The sequence below is a fragment of the Mixophyes fleayi genome, chromosome 6, assembly GCF_038048845.1.
Source record: "Mixophyes fleayi isolate aMixFle1 chromosome 6, aMixFle1.hap1, whole genome shotgun sequence".
Taxonomy (NCBI): Eukaryota; Metazoa; Chordata; class Amphibia; order Anura; family Limnodynastidae; genus Mixophyes; species Mixophyes fleayi.
In genome coordinates this window covers 91,318,822-91,331,064 of record NC_134407.1, presented here as the reverse complement: position 1 = coordinate 91,331,064, position 12,243 = coordinate 91,318,822, and positions in this window count along the sequence as shown.

The window sequence follows — 12,243 nt, the reverse complement described above, 5'->3', positions numbered from 1 at the left end:
ATTTAGGAATATTTAAGGTTAATTTGGTTAAAATTGAGGGCTAGGGGGGCGGCATTTGTCTTTCTCGCCCTGGGCACTAGAATTCTAAGTTACAGCTCTGAGCTTCGTGTTTTGGTTTTGGCAAAACCACCCTCGTGTGTTTTTGGTTTTGGTTTTGGTTTTGGATCTGTATTTTTTAAATAAAGAAATGCTAAAATATGCTAAAATCACATAAATTTGCTCTTTTTTTGTTCCTACATTATTATTAACCTCACTAACACTAATTTAAAGTCATTTGCAGTCAATTTTGACCACCTCACAGGTCACTATCATTTTCATACACTTTTGGGCGAATACTGCAGCGACCTGGCTGGATGCTAAGCGACAGAGCAATGACTGAAACACACGGCAGTTCCTAGCACATCTAGGACACATTGGCACACAGCAGTGGCAGAAAAGAAAAGTTGTGCAAGATGGAACTGTCCTTGGGCCCTCACACCCACCCTTATGTTGGATCTTAAAAAGGACATGCACACTTTAACAAACCAATCACTTCAGCCATAAAAGTGCCACTGCTTGTGGCTGAAGTGCTTGGTTTGTTTGGGCCCCCACAAAACAAGGTAACAATGGGCTTAAGCCACCTAAGGTAACTTGCGTCAAATGGCGTAACATGGATGAGGTTCCTAGATGGTTAAGGTCCCTCCCTCGACTGACTGTGGGTTTACATACACTACATATAGCTAGACAACTGTTGGCAGGAATTGGGTAGAAATAATTCCACACATAAGAAGTGGCTTTTGTGGTCTTATATCCAGGCATGACAATGGCCATCTTCTTATCACGTGCCAGAACTGCTTCAACTGGTGCAGGACTTACACAAACAACATCATCCTCATCAACATCCTCATTAGCGCCCTCGTCGGCTACACAAATATCCCCCTCATCCTGTTCCAATTCCAAAGTGGCATCCTCATTTGGTGTATCACCGGCTGTTCAGGCACACATCAGCAGAAATGCTGAAAGGGGCCTTCTTTATGGATACACTATATGAATGGTCACGATTACACATAGCGCTCGTGCATGGACTCTCCTCAGAGATTGGTGTCATTTCTGAATCTGAGCATACATTTTCCTCTAATGCCTTACTGTTTTCTTGAAGCTCGGCTTTTACACGTACAGTATTTGTGCACCACTTTTGGAGTCCGAATTACTTGGTCTTGCTTGGTCACGAGTGACCTTACAGGAAGATGCCTCAGTAACAATTTTAGATCTCGCACACATAGAGAAAAGCAAAGGCCTCGTTCTGTCTTTGCCACTGCGTGTGTAGAATGGCATGTTGGCAATTTTGTTTTTTTCGGCAGATAACTTTTCATGGATTACAGCTCTTTTTTTCTTCACCACGGTTTTTTTTAATGTTTTTTTCCATTACTTAAAAAGACTATGTACATTTACATAGGCTTTACCAGATGACGTACAGGGATTACTATCATCAGACAAAAAAGCAAATGACAGCGCTGGAAACTGAATCAACTGAACACCCAATGATAGATCTGTGAGGTAAATATACAATAGTAGTTTATTTAATATTTGACAACAAATAAAATATAATTCATATTAAAAGACCAATCCTTATAGCATAAAACAAATAAGTGACAATGCATTTTTGAATATTCACTTTCCAAACAGCATATAAGTACAAATCGCAACATACAATAAATGTAAGTTCACTATAACTGAATGAGCATCAAAATGGTGTCTGTAGTATGAAGCAACAGAATAACAAAAATGATTGTAAAAATATTAAACTTGCTCCTTGAAACACATATCCAATAGCTCGACTCAAAACAGCATGGAATTCTGAAGTGACCTCTGATGAAATCACCTTCAGGTGATGAAACGCGTCATGTTATGTGAGAGATAGTGGTCACTGCTCCTCACAGCTTTTTCTCGATTGTAGCATGAACTCTGTACTTTTTGGTGCAAATTCAGAAAAAAAAGCCTGCAAGGACTAGTATATTATATTTGTATTGCAGCAATGACAAATTAAGCAATGGAGCTCTTGTCTTTAGGTGTATATAACACCCTACACTTTTTGGTGCAAATTCAGAAAAAAAAGCCTGCAAGGACTTGTATATTTGGATTTCAGCAATGACAATTAGAAATGGAGCTTTATTGAACACTGCTGCCACCCTCCTCTTTCACTTCATAAGTTTGCCTGCCCAACTGCTCTACAGTCTATCCTACCCCTTCTGAATCCCTCTCTCAAATGGCGCTAGATCGCCGTGGAGGGTGGTATTTGTAGATTCCAAAACTTGCGAGATCCGATGATGTCCCAATGACGTCTTGCCTTGTTTTGGAATCCAAAAAAGTGCGAAAGTACTGAGCCGACTCGGCTCGGTACTCAGATCCCCTAAGATCGGGTGGGCTTGGTTTTTGGGAGACTGAGCCCGCCCATCTCTAATAGCTATATGTAGAATATTTTTTTCTTTACGTCAACTCACCTGGCAACTTATCATCCTCAACAGTATGGATGGGGGAACCTCATGAGGATGAAACCATGCTAAAGGTTTCTTCCCTTACAGCATTTGCCTAGTTATTCATTACCTCTGTCATAAGTATCCTATTTCTATCAATTCTACAGAGTACATTTGATGTGCTATTTTGTGATCATTCAGTAAAAGCGAGAGCGTTTTGCGCTTATAAACAGAATTTTTCTGTAATTGTGCAGTTTGCCCCTCCATGAACTTCTGCTGTGTGGTTTGAAAACCTCTTAGGGAAGAAGTCATGTCTGGAGTTATAACGAGAACATCCTGAGCTGGCTCATGTTGTTGTTCAGTTTTCTCTGCTGCGGGATGAGAAATTCAATTTGTGGGACAAACTCGAGGAGAATTTCATCCTCTGTATGAATTTGCTCATGTGGATTGTGTTGAGGTGGGCTCATGTAGCGGTAGGAAGGCCCTGTAAAGAAAGAATTATGGGTAAGCAAAAATGTTTATGACATCATATATTACATGCTTCTGTTACTCTACACCTCATTTGTGGGGGGGGGCGGAATCAGGCAATATAAATAACAGGCAGAATAACTTTATTAATGTAAAAGGGTGCTATCTGGCACTATGAATTCTAATTGTCTGGCAGGGTGGGGTACGGCTCGCCGATGATGGTCAGACCAACACAGAGGACACCTGCAATAAAAGAACGATTTAAGTAAAAAACGAGAGGTACAATGACAGCCTTACCTGAAAGCGATTCTGTAGATCTCCAATGCCAGTAGAAGGATGACAACACCTCCTTCCGACTGTCCAGGTCTCTGGCAGCACTATGTGACGTCAGTGTGCCCTACATGCCTTTAAATTTAAAGCAACAATGTTTAAACAGTGTCCCTGCGGGGTCTTGATATTGCCGCTTTAAATTTAAAGGCATGATGTCCGCACTGACATCACATAGTGCTGCCGGAGACCTGGACAGTCGGAAGGAGGTGCTGTCATCCTTCTGCTGGCATCGGAGATCTGCAGAGTCATTTTTTCAGGTAATTCTGTCATTGTACCTGTCGTTTTTTACTTATATCATTCTTTTATTGTAGGTGTGTTTCTGTGTCGGTGTTATCGGAATCGTTGAAGCGATTACCACCGGTCTGACAAATGTGTTGAAACCCATTTAATAACGTTATTTTTTATTATTACCATCATCCCACTTCTCACAAAGGTAGTTCTGATTTAAACATTAGAAATATAATTCGTATTCTTCCTAAATCCACAGGACCAATATTTATATAATAACTTATGCTTATATCTTCAAGAAAAAGTGTACAGAAGATGTAGTTTCAATTAAAATGTTTTGTAGTCTTAATTAACATTCTAAATGTAAAACTCATATGTTACAAAACAGTATAACATAGTATATTTATACAAACTCAACAAGTTCCGTTTACTCTATTAACATGGGTGGTATACCATAGATGTTAATACAATACATTACATTCATTGCTTGTTTTATAAATATACAAGTTATTGTGTGTGTGTGTGTGTGTGTGTGTGTGTGTGTGTGTGTGTGTTTCTCAGCTAGTGTGTGGGGTAAAGGTGTGTGCGAGACAGCTTCACCTATTGTTAAAGGTGCGTGACTGTGTGGTGGGAGGGCATAGTATAGATCAGTGCCTACTGTGAAGGGTGTGATGTGCTCTGCATTGTGTGTGTGGGGGGAGCTGTTGGGGAAAAGAGAGACAGACATTCAGGTTATACTCCATTTTAAGCATTCAAAACACATTTCACGCTTTCATCATTTCACAACATCTCACTGTTACGTTAATGATGCTGGAATCACCACTGACTGGTATTGTCACAACTAAACAGGGAGGCGCAGGTTCGAAGGCACCACCTGTGTTCACCAGGGACCCCTGCAAACAGGTATGGACTTGGCTGCATGAGGTGCGCAGGTCGCTGTTCGCAGAGTTAGTCACAGTGCAATGGAATAGTGAACAGAAATGGCCCCTAATTGGTAGATGGTGATTTCGGAAGTCAGATACAGCTGACCGCTGACAGAACAAATGAAGAGTGTCCTGTTGCCTAACAACGGAACGTGGACAGCGGTGGGGTATAGGCTTCCATCCCGGGCACTTAGGTGAAGTGCAGGGACAGCACCTAACACTCACACTGTAAACTCAATTTATCTCACATGGAAACTTCTAGCATCACAGCAAAGACATTATTTACCTCACACAGGAGCCATTTTGTTAATCATGATAATCACAATAACTTACAATGGCAGCCATCTTGAAAACATGGAATTACACTGATGCCATATTACCTAACGCAATTTCTCATTTTTTATGTTTAATAGTCTTTCCAATCTAAACAAACAATATATACACTTACACTGCTTACAATTTCCATGCAATCTGCAAAGTTTTCCCATACACATTACTACAATTTATGTAATCAATCTATGCAAAAACATTACACTGAACAATCAATGCTAAACTTTCTCATCTCATTCATACTTCACATATACTGACCGAACTACTTTTTCCAAGTAACACTTAATCCTGCAATACTTCAACTATTTCACTTTCTATACTAATCGCATATAGGTATATTAAAAAAACCCTTCTCAAGTCACTTCCTATACAATCTTATCCCATACACACAATGTAAATATCACTTTCTAATTAACAATCTTTACTCTCTAAAACAACCATTTTAATCTTCCAAGTCAGAATATTTCCCGTCTATGCAAAGCTTTACCATACACAATACAACAATTCCATTCAAATACACTATTGCAGTGATAGGCAAACTATGGCCCGCGGGCCAGATCCGGCCCTACTTAGAGGTTCTATCCGGCCCGCCAATATTTTAAAAAATTTCAGTAAAATATGCATAAAATTATTAGGGCCGACCCTGTGTGTCAGAACCTTCATTTTTATGCCTTCCCAGCTATTTCCTCCATTACACTTCATCCTCCTTCCTAAAAGGACACTTCGTATGTCAATCACTCAAACACCTGCCCGCCCCCTAATGGCTGAAAGTCATGTGAGAAGAGATGGGCTGGGCCATATACTAAGGCGGATTTCGATTGGCTGCTGTGTTGTCAGTTAGTGGCTCACCAGAAAGACGGATCTGCAACATACTGCCGAAATAAGTGCTGTGTCTTTACGATCGCTGCACTTATAGAGGTATCACTGCTATACAACACCCTCCCGTCCCATTCAAAAAATGTGTATTATATATTTCGATATTTGAGTTTTTTAATAAATTATATTGGCCCGCCTAAAGTTTTTCTTTTTTATTTGGCCCGCTCCTGAAAAAGTTTGCCCATCACTGCACTATTGTATTAATACAAACTCCCTAATCTCAAACATATTCTAACATCTGCAAACCAAACATAAATAATCATAAACTATATATACCTGCATTCAATCACCTTCCATTCAAATACACTATAATCCATTTTTTATATGTCAAAGTCGCATAATTGGATGAAAGAAAGTATATTGATTAATGTTGTTTTACCGTGCAATTGCGATCGTTACACCAGGTTTCATGGCGCAATCGCACAATAAAGCACGGACGCATACACTCGCACTTTCACATTCACTTATATATATATATATATTTCATTTTTATAATAGTTCCAATCCACAGTTGTTTATGAACAACTGTTATTTAGTTTATAGTTAAATATTGTGATGTTATATGTACATATTAGTGATATTTAGAGTTCAGGTCACAGGAAGCATGTCATGTTTGGTATCATTCTAATCCCCTATTTATCCGTAGTTGTCATTCGCCGAAAGGATCGCACATTGCGTGTGTGAGTTATCGATGATAGGGAATAAATGATTAGAATGATATTGTCAGTGTAATGCTAATAAACCAGTTTGAACCAGTTCTTGGTGGGAAAATTAAGTATGCAACATCTGGAGAGCTGACCCCCACCCTTGGAATGCTGACCCTCACCCTTGAAGGGGGTTGTTTGAACTGACCTATGGACTGCATTACACTGGACCTTTCTGAAGCCTGAACCTATAGAAACTTGCCAAGTCACCTGTATTGTATTTACTGTAACACCAAATGTATATATACTGCTCCCTGGAATCAGCTAGACAGTCACACTGACTACAGTCTTCTGGACAGAAGGACTGTAGCTGGATCCAGCAGACTGCAGCTGAGCGCAGTGGGCGCAGCGTATGTATCATGTATCGGCTGTACTGTGCTTATTTACTGAACTGCTAAACTTTTGCTTTTGCTAAATAAATTGCTTGTGCTTTGGAACTGCACAAATCGCATGGACAATGCTTATTGGAAAATGATGAAAAAGCTTTAAAAATTTGGGGGCTAGCAGCTGGAAGTTAAGCTACCAGATGATACGCAAAGCCTACGGATTTCGGTTCCTCAACAAAGGGTGGAGTGACGCGTCATATACCTGTAAGAACGCAATGTGTTTAAAACCATCATTCTGTGTTGTGAAAGTGAAAGTCCGTTTTTGCATAATCTAAGGAGCGCTAACTTGAATCTAGGGACAATAAAGAAAACTGTTTCTTTTTATTGTTGTTTTGCGTTTTAAATGTATTGCATTGCACAGCGGATGTGTACTCCCTGCATTGCGTATGTGTACTTCCGGTGTTGTGCCACAGTCGTTTTGATAGTTTGTTATATGTATAGTATAATGACTTGCTAAAGCCTCTGAAAAGATATTACTATTGTTTGGGAAATTGATTTTCTGCGCAGAAAACAAAGGTGTATATTGTGTGATTATAAAGATGAAGTTGATTTACTGTTGAAAAGAGACAGGGACAAAGGTACTGTTTGAAAAGAGAATAGGGTATTGAGGTAGTATATACAGTGATTAGCGGTAGTATACAGTGACATTAACTAGTATACGGTGTGAATTTTGAAAGTATACGGTGACATTAAGTAGTATACAGTGTGGATTTCAGTAGTATACGGTGATTATAAGTAGTATACGGTATGATTTTAGTAGTGAATTGAAGATGTATACGGTTTGAATAGGTAGTATACAAGGTATATGGTAAAAACAGGTTTCTATGCAAACGTTAGAAATGGTTGATGAGGTCGATTGGTTTGGCGAAATTTCTTATGTTTAAGAAATATGGTGCGTACGCAACCATATGTTCTCTTTCACCCTCCACTTAACGACGAAGAACCTTTTGCGGCATTTCAGTGACCTTACAACATTTACTGCTGTGCAGACTCCTGCCCACAGCTGGTGTTTGTTGGCATGGGAAGCTTTGGCAACTAGCCTGCCCAATATTTGGTCACAGGAAGGAGCTATAGCCCTATTTCAAGACAACGAAATATAAAAGATAGTAAGAAATTAGTCTAGTCCTCTTCCCCCTTGCACGATTGCAGTAATTTCAGCTTACAAATTACCAGTACAGTCACACAGAAAAATTGTGGATTAATTTGTTGTACCAGGGATAATTTTAAAATAATTATTTAAAAAGAGAGGAAAATCTGAGTACAGTGAGGAAAAATTATTTAAAAAAATAATAATCTAAATAAGTAATTTTTAGCCTCTCAGAAGAACTAAATAGATAAATCAAACAGAAAGGGAGCTCCAATACATCAGCCAAGTAAAAAAATGTTGCACAACAATTGTTTAAAAAACATAGCAGTAATAGGAAAGATTTGCAAGATTATGGCCTGGAACAAATCTATTTGAGGATAAGAAGGGGAAATATTGATGGGAAATCATTGAGATGTGAAACTAGAATCATAATCCCAATGAAACCAATGGGCCTAAATGTAAAGAATGACTACACACCTCATATTGAAAAAAAAAAAGTGGGAGAAAGCATCTGTATAGAAAAGTCAGACTAAGGAAGATCTGCAGTTTTTCTGAATAAAGATTGATCCTGAAAATAGTTAGAAATAGTTAGATTCAGTTAGATTTGGGAACTGGATAGATATAGGCTCTGGACTTTACTAATTAATAAAGAAATGCGGAAAGACATATAGAAATATGGTGACTATATATTACATGAGAGAACACATAAATGTGAAGATTATAAATATTCCATCATATCATCACCCACGACATAGAATAAACACTTTGAGACACAGAGTTAAGAAAAAACAATGTGATAGAACGCTTTAGTCACTTTTAAATGAGTTTTACTTTTAATTAAAAAATAGATCTTACTGTTTCTGCAAAAAGATCACATTATTATAATGCACATATTTGTAATTCACCAATAAAAAAATAAAATATATAAAAAAGAAAAAAAGAAATTCAATAAATAATAATTATTTCACAATTATACTCACTGTATATTTGGATTACGAACATTTTCTGTTGAGAGTTGAGGTTTAGAGTATTGAATTAATAGGGGAATGACATAAGGTAATAATGAGATTAATAGACATAAATGTATGAATGTTGTCTCTGACCAGTTTGCTAGGAACAACTAGTGGCTCATTGAACTAATAGCAGGCTGTTCTAAGAACAGCATATTACTATGGCTCCAGTTCAAATCTCCTTACAGGCTTCATTTGCCTATGTAAATGTTAGTTGGATGAAGATAAAGGAAAAATATGTAAAGTGATGAGATCATTTATAATAGTTGCCACATTAACAGGGAATGCATGAATCTTAGAGAAGCATGCTGAAAATCTTTACTGATAAAATTAATAAAAAAGGATGGGAAAATAAGCTATTTTTTGGATAAAATTGTAATTTACTTTTATAATGGTCAGAAATAAGTCTGCATTAATAAACAGAGTAAAAGACGATGAAATGATAAATAATGTAAAATCCCAACATTTTTTCTCAATAAGAAAATAGCGATAGCAAATAATGATACATCAAACCTGAACAACCGTAGCAGCTATATTTATCAGAAGAAAAAATACTCTACATTGAGTAGAGAAGAAAATAATTGTGCCCTGTAAAAATAGTGATGATCAGTATATAAGAGGATGATGAAAGAATATGCTGTGCTAATAAGATGGCTAGCATATTATTGTTGTTGTATACTGTTTATCATCTGATAATTTTGATATTTTATGTTTTAACATGCTGTCTGTCATATAAAAAGGTGATATTTTGAATCTCTATTTCCCTGATATAAAGAGTCAGAATGGGTTAATCTGGGGCAAGTGAGAGAAACACCCTCTCAACGATTGATCCCAGATAGGAAGTTCTGATTGGCTGTGATTGGATAGAAAAAGGAGCTCTTGACACTCCTCAGATGTCTGCCTTCAAAAAGCATTAAGCGAAACTCGGCATGTCTATGGTGTGTGAGAGGGTCTGAATAGTATGTGAGATAGCAATGCACCTTAAAGATATAAATCTTTCAGATTTAGGGAGAGAAATGTACGTCATTTAGAGACTTGGCAGATAACAGGTACTACAGCTTCCATGGCACCAGTAAGCTTAATTGATTACAATAACTTCAGTTGGCATGTATGAATGAATGATACTGTGTCTCAAGTACATGGTTTGGTATCCAGTGAGAAATATGAGCTAAACAAACACTACATTAAGAAATAATGTATGTGGATAAATAACTGAGCCATAAAGATTCTTGGTGAATAAGAACCATTAGAAACAATTGACATAAACAATTAATGTGACTTTATAACCTCCCTAAAGGTGCAATTGAGTAGAAATAATAACAGATTAAATGTGATTGTTAAAAGCTCACAACCACAAAATTAATGCTTAGTGCTTTCCGTTTAAATTACTTTCTTTCCCTTTCTTTTGAGCATAAACAAAATAGTCATGAGGAAAGACACCATCCCTTAGGTAATAATAATATAATAAATATATGATGAATAGAAATTGCATATTACTCTTATAATTGAGAAGATATATCTATATGATTATGATGATATACAAATCTGTGAATTAGACTGGTGCAGTATTTTTACATTTTATCTCTTTGTTTTTTTCTAGTTTCTTGTTTTTTTGTCCTCTTCCCCCTCGCACTGGGGATGAAGGTTCAGCAACTACTACAGACGTTTTTTTTTGCCTTGATCAAACAAGGAACTCTCAAGGACACATAGACACCCCTGGCACAACAGGCTTTTGAGACCCTTATACATCTTGAAATGCTTTGATACTATAGATGAGCATATATCTGTTCAAACTATGGGAATTACATAGGAGGAAAAAATAAAAAAATCCTTTTTAGAAGTTCTTCAATTAGCTATATATATATATATATATATATATATATATAGTGTAACAAAGGGAGATTTTGGCAATCTGCAGAGAAGGGCTGCAAGGAGGCTATATGTGTGACAACATTATAGTGTAAGGTTTGATTTCACTTACATGGTTTGAAGTGTCTTTTCCCGCAGCAGGCTGACAGGATGTGTCTGTAGTCAGAACAACCAAAAGCAGCTGTGTCACCTACCCATCAAGCTAGGACTGTGGGAGGAGTGTCAGGTATTAAAAAATGTTTGTCTATTTAGTGTTTAGGGTCACAAGAAACCGTGTCTAATAATTATATTGACACGTACTTTTACTATTCTGATGTTAAATATATATATATATATATACATATGTAGCAATATATCATATATTTTGAGAGAGAGGGAGGTCCTCCATTCATTAGGCCCACGTTGGGTCCTCTAATCTGCCAGTCAGGCAGTGGTTAATTACTAGATGCAAAAAATAAAAGGAACAATGAACGCCTCCTAGTGCAATACTACTACTATTCCAACCTTATTTAAAGCAATCAAGATTGCGTACCATATGAATGTTCAAATTCAGGTCATCTGTATGGTATGATAATCCAATCTCATAAGTCTCTGTGCTTCATATATCCAAGGATGTGGACACAAAACCAGCAGAGAAAAAAAATCCCACTTATAAGGTGTATTTATACCAGAGAATCTCCTTTTTGCAACTCAGTTCCTAAATCAATTGGTGAAAATCCACTGTGGACACCACATTTCCATAAAATGGAATCACTCTAGACTCTTTACAACTCACTAGTGATAAATAAATGAAATGCCTACATACCCTTAATTTAATTATAAAATATTTATTTTTTATTAAATATTATTGCCCATTTCCGTTTCCCCCAACCCGCCTGTCTTTAAATTAATAGCAATCATATAGCAATTCTTCTCCTTCAACTTGGCCCCACATTTAATTAATATCCTCCAAATCACCCCAGTACTAAATTTATAGTCCTATCAACACAAGATTAAATAGCCTCCACTACCACAATCAACCCACCATTTAATGAATAGACCCCAACAACCAATTAATAGCCATTATCACCATTAAATTAATAGTGTCCACTTCCACTCCACCATTAAATTAATAGTCCATTACCCATCAACACCATCCACATTACACTAAAATCTCAGCCACACTGATGGCTGCCACATGCTGATCGGAGAATGGGGAAGGCTGTTACACACTGATTGGAGGATGTGGTAGGCTGTCAAATGCCAATTGAAAGAAGTGAAAGAGAGGCTTTCAGTCGCAGAGGGGAGGAGGGACTGGCTGCCATGCAGAAGGTGAATCAGTCATTCAGGGATATAAGGTTGAAAAAAAGAGGGAGGCAGGTATACAGAGGGGAGGTTGTCAAACAAGTGGGGAGACAGAGTAGAGCAATGGTTCAGATTGATCCACACAGCACATTCAATTCGGTGGCTGGTCCTGGAAAAGGGGACAGCCACATTGTCTGGGCCCTCTGGCAGCCAGGAACAGTTGCTGCATCCATGTATGACTGGAGCAAATAGAGTGATGTCATGGCGCCACCTAGCCTTGCACCCTGGATAGGGG